The following is a 12,213-nucleotide window of genomic DNA, read 5'->3' as shown; positions in this document are numbered from 1 at the left end:
TGCAGATAGGTCCCTAGACTCTGATCACTCACATGTACATGAAAGAAAAATATCCAACAGTGAGCAGTAAGAGGGATGGAGAACAGTAAGAAGGATGAATTGGAACAACTCCCAGGGCTCGAATATGACTGCAACTGCAAAGGAAGAGCTTTGGCACACGGTGGAGTCATCCTAACACACAGAGGGAAATTTTGCAGCCTAGACGGACAGGAAAACTCACCCTGGCCTGAGGTTTCTGTGGAACATCTCCAAGCTGACAGGGACATCTTGAGAGGGCACTAAGTCAATTAAGACAGGTCAATTCTGTCAATTCTGGCAGCATGTTAATGAAACACAGCCAATGAACAGACAGCATAAAATTCTCTGTCTGCCATCCAATCAAAATTTATGAGGCATGCAAAGATGTGGGGTAATATAACTCATTGACAGTTATAAGACAATGTACAGAAAGAGACCTATAAATGACAGGGAGGAGAGACCCCAAAGAACACAAAAAACCACTAATTACACAAGCTCCATATGCTCAGGAATATTGAGATGAATATGAATATTCTGAGAAGACAAGTTTTAAAACAGAACCCGTGGATAAGTACAGCTCAGAAAGAAAACTTGCAGTTGTAACCAACAAAAGTTAAGGCCCCAAGCAAATCACCAGTAAACTGGGAGATGTGGTCTCCAAGATGATTTCAATGTAAGGTTCAGAAATACAGAGGACTAAAAGAATAATAGATAAGTCATCAGATAATTCTGCAACCACAGCACATCCTCTAACATGAATACAATGGAGAGAGAAAAAACATTCAATAAAGAGTGCCAAAATATTTCCAAGATATGAGAAAATTTTAAAAATATCACTGGACTGGGGTGGTAGCTCATTTGATAAGAGTGCTAGTCTACAGGGTTGGGGATTTGGCTTAGTGGTAGAGCGCTTGCCTAGCAAGCACAAGACTCTGGGTTCAGTCCCCAGCTCCGAAAAAAAAAAAGTGCTAGTCTACAAAGCCAACGCTCTGCATTTTGATCCCTGGAACAAGATAAAACCAAGTGGAATAATGCACACCTGTATTCCTAACACTAGGAAGGTAGAGAGAGTGGGTTCAGAAGCTCAAGGTCATCTTTGACCACCAACTGAGTTTGAAGCCAGCCCAGGATGCATTGCATTATGGGTCAAAAAAAATCAAGAAGCCCTCCAAATCTCAAACAGAATAAACTCAAAAACCTTCCACAAAGGCCACAATCATATTGGTAAACTCTTAGAAACTCTTAGAAAACCTTTCCATCATGCAAGAGTGAATGGATGGTGGGTACGATTCACATCACATAGAAATAAGTCATCAGGCATCAGGAGCCAGTCGCCAAGAGTGAAAGGAAAAGACATGATGTCACACAAGTAAAAAATGAACGGACAGGTATGCATGAAAAAGCATGGCAGGGGATGGAAAGAAGAGTCGATAAGTTAGGTTTGATGAAGAAATGACCCATTGCTGTTATTACCGTTGCATCCCATGTGTTCTAGGGGCTGTGGGAGAGCTAAGTGGGCAACGTAGAGGCAGGGAAGAATTTTAATGAAAATACAATGCTTGAAGTAAAAAATAGAGTAACTAAAATTAATTGCATCTCAGATTATAAAATAAACCACTAATAAACTTGTGAGCACAGTAACAGAATCGACAGACAATGACCAGAGAAAAAGGAGACTAAAAGGAACAGAGCAGTGTTGAAGTGCGCAATCATATCAATAACTTACAATGTCCTTAGGGGTGTCTAGGAGAGGAAAGAGAAGACACAGAAAAACAGGAAAAATACATGAACAGCTAATGACTAAGAATGAGCAAGATACTATGTCTGGATTTTTTAAATAAATAATCAATATCCTATTAAAATGGGTGATTTTTTTCACTATGACACAGCTAATAATGGGAAGACTGTTCCAATTTCATGTCTAGAAAGGACATTCTGTCATTTAGAAAAGTAAATGTGGATACTGAAAGCTTCCTAGATAAGCCAAGAACACTGGCTTTGAAAAGTCAACTCTGAGTAAGGATAGTTTCTTCCCTGAAAGAGTTTATTATGGAGTGGATGAAGACCAGGGCTCAACACATCCTGTGACAGGAGTACAAGAGCACTTAAAGGAAGACTAAGGCCCTGTGCACCATAACTGACAGACAGGACAGACCACAGGATAGGACAGAGTAATAGGACAAGGTCATTCAGACCTCACCTGAACTCACTCAGGTTTCTTCAGGCAGACATGACAAACAGCAAAAGTATATAGACAGAGGAGTATGCCTGGTATGAAAGACTTAGGTTGCTTTGTGTAAACTGACAGAACTCATCAATGAAGGAGGAGTGGTAAGATATGGCATGCTGGAGACATGGGATGTCTATTTTCACAGACTGCAATTCTCTAGCTCCAGATCCCATCTCTACCCAATCCTGTGGCTTTGGTAACAATGTGCATCACTGAAGTGGTCCTCCAGAGTGTCCAGGACTTCCTGGGGAGAAGGATCAAAATCACCAGGATGTCATTGTTACAGTTTGGGTCTCTTCTGATCATTGTTACAGTTTAGTCTCTAAAAATTCATGTATTTGAACACACGGTCCCTGTCTATCGGCTTGTTTGGGGAGGCCATGGACCCTTTGAGATAGGAGTTATTGCTTCAGAAGTGAATTACTGGGGGCATGGCTTTGAGAGTTATGACCTGAATCATTTCTGACCCGAGCTCTGTGCTACCTGGTAAAGGTCACATAAAAAAAAACTGCCTGTGATGATACAGCCAATCCCTACCATGATGCACTGTACTCTGTGAGACTATTTAGCATCCCTTATATCAGGTTTGCATTTGCAGCAATAAGAAAGCTGATAAACAATGAACTGGAAACCATATCCAGAACTAATTGTGCTAAGAATGGATTCTTGTTGGCCCATAGCAACAGGAGTAGTTAAGGTCTCCCAGTCCTGTCTGTGTCCTAACAAAGCTCCTTCAAGTATTTCTGCTTACACTGGATTCCAACACTTGCAAGATAGATGACCTTATACCAAGTAGCATCCTTTGGCTTTTGTCTTTGTTGCATGCTTGTTTTTACATGAAACCTTTCCCAGTCTGACCAAGATTCCTCTTACCAGCAGAGCTAAACAAAAAGCCAATATTCAGCCTACAATGACAGAAATGAAGACATTGTACACCACTACTATGGCTTCCATTCATTCCCAATGTTCAGGCACCCCACAAGTTTCAGGCCCCTAGTGTGCTGACCTTAGGTCCTCCCCACAGTGTACAGAGGTGCTAGGCAGTAGGACCTGAAACTAGCAGTCTAAGTTGATGAAGCTATCATGTGGTCAAGTTCAAGAATATGGTGAACAACACATAAGCCCACAACCATGAGGGTAACTAAAAACTCTCTTCTGTCTTAGTGAGGCATTCACTCCTCAGAGTGACGCGATGAAGTGTCTTTTCTCCCAATCTTTGCACATGAGACCAGCTGACTCCATATAGCTGGGACTCTGCCAGGGGTCTGGGTTGTGCCTAGATCATCCCTGTGAATGTTGTTGCATTGGGTGGAACTCTGCATCTGCTTAATGAATATCAACAGCAAATATGACCATGGGAGAATTAAGAGCTAACATGCTCAATTAAAATACACAAAGGAAGACTACAGACCAGAATAGTAATTCGTTATGTTTCACAACCGCCCTTCTTAGATAAGAACTGTGTCCAAGAATGGGAAGCAATGGGAGTGATCACACACATAAAGATGACATAACTTTCTAACCCCAGAGTCTTCCAGGCTGCCAGAGAGCCTGAAGTGAAGTTAGATTCTGCTGCAATGTCCAGAATTTATCTGAAAATACCCCAGAGAAATGCCTCAAGAAAAATAGCCCTACCAGGCTGACATCTACTTCACATGCATCTGTAATTGAAAGCACTGACGAATGGTCCCATTTCCCCTGCCTCACGCCTTCTCGTTGAATATGATGAATTAGGAGGCGAAAGAATGACACATGGGTGGAATGACTTGGTACCTGAGTAGCATATTTTGGAGTTGATTTTAGCTTTGACCTACAAGGGCACCTTTGACCATTCATTTACTAACACATCTCTCCTTTAGATGCTCAGTCACAGATTTTAAAATTTGGTGGTATTAAAAAATGTAAAAGTCCATATGAAAGAAGACTTGACTTATAGCTGACTACAGAAAGGCTTGGTCACACAGAAGGATGAGGAAATGTGAGAATAGAGAACTCAGTGAGTTCCTCAGTGGCTGTGCAACCTATCACTCCCTATGCATGCTATACAGAGCACCTGCAGGTATCAGATGAGTCTGGGTGAACAGTAAAGATGGCAGGACACTGATACACAAAGCACAGATGGAGCTCACAAAGGCTTCTAAGTGTAATTCCCAAGGAGTGGAGTTGATACAGATGGGTGCATGCTTACAGAGTAAGGCTACGTGAGACACACACAAGTCACATGATGCCAGCCATAGTTATCATCCAGACAGCATATACTTATTATATAAACAAAGATGGATAACTTAAGTGAAAAATACTGAAAATCAATATAAATGAATGTTCATTAATTGTGGATTACATAACTATCATCCATATATAATTTATAGCTAGCTTAAGTTCCAGATACACTTTTTTGTTATCTTTGAAGCATTATAGCAATCTAAGCTTGAAAGTTTTATTACTTGTTTTTGAAAAATCGTCCTCATCTATCTCTACCTGTCTATCTATCATGATTGTGTCTATCACCTATATATCTATATATTGATAAATATGTCATCTGTCTACATATCTATCATCCATATCGATCAATCTATTTATCAATCTATATTTCTGTTTTTATCCCCCAGCCCTCCCTGCCAGGAAACTTTGGGAAGCTAGGGCTACTTGCTTTTCTTATTCATTCAGAGCAGAACAGGTCTGTTACAGCACACTGAAGTGAGCGGCTTCCTCTCAAATGATGTCTTGCCAAGGATACCAAAAAGTATATACATAGCCCCAACTTGGGATACTGCACCTTTGCGCAATATTTCCTTAGAGATTTTGATATTATCTCTGTGTCTTAGAATGATCGTGTTTAGCACAGTAGACATGCAACCTTTGCTGCAGAGAGGAGATTGGAAGAGTACATCTGGAAGGGCTAAAGTGTGGAAGGGATCCATTATTTGCTAGCAAGCAATGTGGAAAATCTACTCAGTGGAGCATCTTGCGCATGCTCATACTGCTGAGAGAAATAAAGCCATTAGCCATTAGTGCTAATAGGAGATATATTGTCCCCATGGCAAGGTCTTCCCACTTAGTAATAACCATACAGTATGATCATCTTCTGCTGGGGACTCTCCCTCCTCCCTGTCTGTTTTCCACTTTAGCTGTTAAACTGGTGATTGTTTCCTGTTTATGTACCCGCTGGGTTTCAGCATACACACGCATTTGCTTGCAAATGAATAAATAAGCAGGTTATAATTTTGTTCAGCGAAGCTGTCAGTGTGTTAGCCCCACATTTCATTACTACAGTGTCCAGCCTTCGACAGAAGCAAAGCTAACAGGAGAGTCTCCCTGTCTTTCATTATCTTTACTTCTGTATCTTTCTGCCTTAGCTTTCTGTTTCTTCTGCAAGGGGCATTAAGAAGATTCATGCTTCAAAATGCAAGCTTTATTTGGTCTCTCAGACACACAGAGGCTTTCTCTATCCAAAGGTTTCTTCACATAACCAGGTAAATGAGGTTCCATTTAGCTTGAGAAATGGATGTGACCACAGTTGGAAATCATTGATTTAATAAGGTTTTTAGGACTTTTAACCATCATTCTCATCTATGCTTTTCTGCTGTTAGAACTTTTTTCCTTTTTTCTCTTTTTTACATCAAAAGAACCCAGTGCTGATTAAGAAGCAGGATCACAGAGTAACTGGTATCCCTGGGAACTTACATTCTCACCAATAAAACAACCTGTATTCCAGCACTCTCCCTTCTGTGTCAAAAACTAACAAGATGGTGGAAATATACAGCCAGCTTCCTGAAAGCAGAACAAGAAGCAGACTCTAGGAGTGTTTCCCAGGAGAGACAGCCAGGCTCATGAGAACCTCATTTTCATGTGAAATAATCCAGGGGAGAGGAGAGGAGGGGAGAGGAGGGGAAAGGAGAGGGAGGAGGAGGAAGAGGAAGAAGAGGAGGAAGAGGAGGAAGGGGAGGAAGAGAAGGAAGAGGAGGAAGAGGAGGAAGAGGAGGAGGAAGAGGAGGAAGAGGAAGAGGAGGAAGGGGAGGAAGAGAAGGAAGAGGAGGAAGAGGAGGAAGAGGAGGAGGAAGAGGAGGAAGAGGAGGAAGAGGAGGAGGAAGAGGAGGAAGAGGAAGAGGAGGAGGAGGAGGAAGAGGAGGAGGAGGAGAACACTTGGGCATGCAAGGGCAGCATACTTTACAGAAAGTTAGAACTCTGTAGCCCTGAGATGAAGCACAGAGAAGCAGAAGGAAGCAGGTCTTAGACAAAGGAAATAAGACCAGTGAGTAGGGCTTAAGTTTCAGAAAAAAAATTAAAACCTTAATAAGTAAACACTGAGTATATCTAAACCATGAAAAGATATAATCTAGTTTGCTCCTGGAAGGACTCTAGAAGCAGAAGGTATCCTTTACACTTGTAGTTTTACATAGGTATAGAATTCCTTTCAACTCAGTTATATTACTGATACGTCTAGTTTATAAACACTTGCCATGTGGACCTTCACTATCAGAGGACGACGTAATTCTGCCTTATATTTGAAGCCTGTTAATCTATTCTTTCTCTTATCCTGCCACAACAGCCTTGTGTAGCAAACAGCGTGGCCTCATTACTAAACAAAGGAGAAACTACGCTTGAGTCTTGTGACAACTTTGACATTCACTGCAGTAAGAGTCGAATCTAGGAACTCTGAAGGCCAGATTTCCTGTGACATCAGTGACAATGCCAACCATGTGCTAACAGCTGGGCGAAGGGAAAATAGAGAAGAGTCTGTAAATAGCAGTAAATGCACAATGTTGAACTGAAAGGACATGGTTTCATTTTAGGGCCATATAACTGCTTCTACTTCTCATTAGAGCCAAAATTTCACCTTAAGGAAGATTTTTTAAAAAAAAAATTAACTTGACAAGATTCTGTGAGGGAAATTAACCCTAGTGCCTTTGACAAATTTAGTGTCATTCTGAAATTTAACATAAATTGAGCCCATTTACCTCAACTGGTTTTACAGCATCCATTTCTTTAACCAGACTTCTTATGGCTGCCTAGAGATGGTGCCTTATTGAAGCTCTCTAAAACTTTAGGGGAATAGAATTGGGGCCAAGGTGACAGTGCTTGCCATCAAGGTCTCACAGCTAAATAACTAGCGAACTCATGGAATAGGGAACCAGAATGAACTCTAGCCAACCCTTTTTCAAGAAGTGTGGATTTTATGGTATATCCAAATCCCAGAGTCTGGCTTGCCCCTTGTGTATGCAAGCTTTGGCTTACTCACTCAACCATACAGCAGTCTACTGTTTACAGACCACACTAAGTTCCCTAGTGTGGAGAGATTAATCAGAGTACCATGATGCTTGTCTGTGTCCCCACACTTAGGAGGGTAGAGGCAGGAGGATCAGGAGTCTTGTACCAGTCTAGGCTATATGGGACCCTAGTTGCAAATAAATTTTTAAAAATCCATCTGGAAAAATTTTTATCTGAGATATCTGAGCTCTTTGGGAACTATTTTCTCTCAGAGAGACATAGTAGTTGGCTGAGAGGACATCATATAGATATGAATTATATGGGGATGCCAGGCAGCTAGAGCTGTAGGCATCTTACGAGTTGAGTGTGGCCTTGGTGACAGCTATAAAGAATATAGGAACCTCTCCCAATAGACACACAGAGTAAATTCAGACACTAAACAGTGAACTTTGTGGTAGATGCCAAATGCTAGGACAGAAGCATGGTCACAAGGGCACCTGGTTTCAGGTCATCCACCTGCATCTTGCCTACATTCTAATAGACAGAAATCAAGCCTGAATTACTTCAAATCACAGGCCTGTGGGCAAGGAAAAAAAAAGGGTTAGGGTTAAAAAGGGTTGTATCTCTACTTGAAAACAACAAGGCAGGCCAAGAAATACTCTGTGGTTTAAGTCAAGGTCACTCTGTTGACAGATCTGAAAAGTTGAGGAATTTTGGTCCCAGAGAGTAAAGTCAGATTATTTATACTTAGAGATACTCGGGTCCTTGTTTGTCCCACGATCCTTCAAAGTGCTTTGTCCCACACCGGCTCACTGTATAGCACCTCCCACTCACCTCTCCGCCGTCCTAAACTCATTCCCATACCTCTCCTGTTTACCGAAGCTGTTCCCTCAGAAGCGTTCTACGCCACACTGGGCCTTTCGCACAGCAAGGCATCTGCAGAGCCAGGGCACACAGAGAAGAAACCCAGCTGCTGCCAGTATGAAAACCAATACTAAAGCACCTCAGCTGAGGAATGGGCCTGGGCTCACCCACCACCAACTGTCTGCACTCCAGAATCCACATCAAGCCTGCTCCTCCACCGCCCTTCACAAGATCTCATAGTCCTCCATTTTGTTCCAGGTGCCTTTCTTGCTTTGCAGGTCCAGACATTCATGGAGTCCCACTTTAGCTGACAGATTCATTTGCCAGATCTCCACACATGACCTTCACGACTATCCAACTGCAGGACATATGGAGAAGACCTAGCAACCATGAATTTCCACAAATGGCTGTGGTAAAATACTCTCTGGTATACTGGATACCCCCACCCCATAAACCAGCTGCAATAGAATGTGTCTAAGACCGCTGCACTTGGAGAGTAGAAGCAAGAGGATCAAAAGTTCAAGGTCATTGTCAGCTACATATGAAGTTTAAGGACATTCTGAGCTATGTGGTTTTATGTCAAAACAAACAAAAAAAAAGAAGTGTGTGTATGACAGAGAGAGAAAGAGAGAGAGAGACAGAGAGAGAGAGATACAGAGAGAGAGAGAAGGAGGAAGAGAGGGGGGATGGAGGGAGGGAGAGGAGAAAGAGAGAGAGAAGGAGGGAGAGAGGGGGGATGGAGGGAGGAGGGAAGGAGGGAGAGGAGAGAGAGAGAGAGAAGGAGGTAGAGAGGGGGGATGGAGGGAGGAGGGAGGGAGGGAGAGGAGAGAGAGAGAGAGAGTGAGGGTGTGTGTGTGTGTGTGTGTGTGTGTGTGTGTGTGTGTGTGTATCCTTTATATTTCCCAAGCATAAATGACATATACCACTGGGTGGAAAGAAAACAAACATCAGTGTTTAATGTATCATAGCCAACAGTCATCATCCACACATAGGATGATGCCCTACAGTGGAGACCAGTCCCCCACACTGCTGCAATATGAATGCATGTTCAAAGCAGAGAAGAGCTTATTAATATTATTTATGAGTAGCAGTGCCCCCGTGAAGAAAATTGGTGCTAAAAATGAGATTTTAGGACCATGCAGTTATTAGAACCCTATATTTTATCAAAATGTTCGATCTTGATTCCTATTGTGAGCCCCAAACCTGCCCCACCCCGCCCCAGCTGGTATTTTCACAAGCTGCCCTAGGAGGCAACATCACACCTATGAATATATGAGAATATTTCAACTTTAAGAATTAGTAGCACCTCAGAGCAGCCCACTGAAAAGTAACCAACTTGCTTTAATCAGCACATTTTAAATAACAGCTAATCAAAGGGGAAACATTCATTTTCTCGGAACAAAAGTACTTGCTTCATTAAGCAATGTGTTGACAGCTGATATGATGAATGTAAATAGCAAATGCAGATTTTACAGGCAACGTCACGGAGAACTATGTACGGTACAAAGAGTTTGCTCTGAAAGGATGGCTGCCTCCTGCACACAGCCTCTGCATTCTTCTTGATGCACACACAAAAGGGCAGTGGCGGCAAACAGTGATGGTGATCTAGCTTTAATTTCTAGTATAATACCACTTCCACTACATGATCAAAACACAAAATGTGAGTAACAAATACAGATGTAAAAAAAGGAGTTAGGATAGATAACTAACATTAACTGAATAAAGAGAGCATTCAAACATTTTACTTCGAAACACCCTCCCCCAAAGACATAGGATAATAACTCTTCTGAAATGTGTACACTCCACTAACACATTGGCCTGTACTTCTAAAATGAATTCTCCCCTTTAGCTGCTGTAATCATCACTTCATCTCCTAGTAAATTCGGTGCATATTATATAAACAATTTTACTGTCCTACAGTATGAAAATTTATTGACTTGGTTAATAAAGCAAAAATTTAACTTGTGGGGAATATATCACCATTTTTCCTTTAGCATTTAAAAATTATTATTTGAAAATTTCATACCTGTAAAAAATATATTTTGAATTGATCCCCCGTTTCCCTTCCTGTAACCACCCCCAGGACTCACCAACCCATCTACCTCCCAACCTCACATCTTTTTTTACTTAGTATAATTTTATTAGAGTAATGGGGTTTTCTGAGTCCCATTACTGCTGTCCATATATACATGGTATAGAGACATCCACTGGGCTACCACCAGCCATGTTCACTAACAAAAGCGATTCTCCTTCAACCACAGTTTCTTGGCTGCAGGTCGGGTCTCCTGAACCCCTCCCTTTCCCATTAATGGAACATGGCTAAGTCAAAACATTTCTTTTCTCCTTTGTATTTTAATGTACACAAGTCAAGAGACAGATTTCTTGCCAAATTCTTATAGAATATTTCGTTTTCATATTACATAAAAATCATTGCCATAGACGCCTTCTGCAGTGACATACTGGAGAAGGGAGGCCTGGGTCTTAAATTGCCTTTTCCTGTAGTGATTCATGGAGCCATGTTTGGGTAGAAATGAGTCACCCAGAGAGCAAATGAAAATTGTAATAGGCAACATCATCTCCTCTCCTAAAGATTGTCAGCCCGAGACCTCAAGAAGAAGCATGCCCCAGACAAAAACAGGCTTTGTCACAGTGAGAAACCTTTGTGGGGGTAGAGGAGGCCTGGGGGAAGTAGCAGGTGCATCTCCTTGGATGGTTGCCTGAGGGAATCAGCCAAAGTGATTTCATCTTAGAAATAAATCTACATCATTAGTGACATTGCACCATGAGAATCTACCCCCACTGAGCTCCAGCATGCGGTACTGCACTGCCCAGCAGTAGAAATAATGGCTTCTTCAGTATGACAACTTGTCTATGCTGACAATGGTGTTGATCTTTCTTCCCTCTGTTTACCCAGATCACTTTTTCTTTACGTGGGTACATTTGGTTGTAGTACAAAACACAAATCCTGTTCCTGCTATATCATTATATCTTGAATTTTTTGATGGCACTTATAACTACTCATTGATGGTCTCAAGGGAAGCCTGTTTGCTTTGTCTTATTCCATGATATCTAAGAATCAACAACATATGCCCATTGGTAAATTAATATAGAAGTCCATGAATGTCACTCACAACCACATAGGCATTGAGGGTCCAAGTACAGGCATTTGCTACGTCCCCTTAGAATCAGTTCATTCCTGTAGTTATGAATGCTTATCACTGAGTTCCCTTTTGACATTATCTTGTCATAATATGGCAGCACCTTTATTCTCTCATCTGAATCTATAAGTTGGTGTGATAAAACATGACCAAGGGAACTTATAGAAGAGTTTATTTGGGCTTATGGTTGTGGAAGGATAAGAGTCCATCATGGTTGGGAGGCATGGCAGCAAGAGGCAGACATGGTAGCAGGTAGCAGGATACTGCGAGACCACATCTTCAAATGTATCCATCCGTCAATTGCAGATGGAGAGAGAGAGAGAGAGAGAGAGAGAGAGAGAGAGAGAGAGAAAGAGAGAGAGAACGAACTAATATTGGTAGGAGGCTTTAACTCTCAAAGCCTACCTCCAATAACATACTTCCTCCAGCAAGGCCACACCTCCTAAACCTCCCCAAACAGTGTCACTAACTGAGATCCAAGTCCAAATATCTGAGTCTATTGAGAGAGACTTTACTATTCAAACAACTGCATATTATTAGTTCTCTGAGATTCCTGTTATCTCTTAAACATGACAGGATGATATATTGATGAATTTTAGAAACTTCTTGGAAAAAAATAATTAATTTATCCAAACTGCAAATGGGAAGAGCAGGATAAAATGCATGTTCAAAGACAGTGCCTTTAAATTATAAATAAATAAATAAATAAATAAATAAATAAATAAATAAATATAA

The sequence above is a fragment of the Rattus norvegicus genome, chromosome 16 (assembly GCF_036323735.1).
Source record: "Rattus norvegicus strain BN/NHsdMcwi chromosome 16, GRCr8, whole genome shotgun sequence".
Taxonomy (NCBI): Eukaryota; Metazoa; Chordata; class Mammalia; order Rodentia; family Muridae; genus Rattus; species Rattus norvegicus.
Note: the sequence above shows the minus strand (reverse complement) of the source record.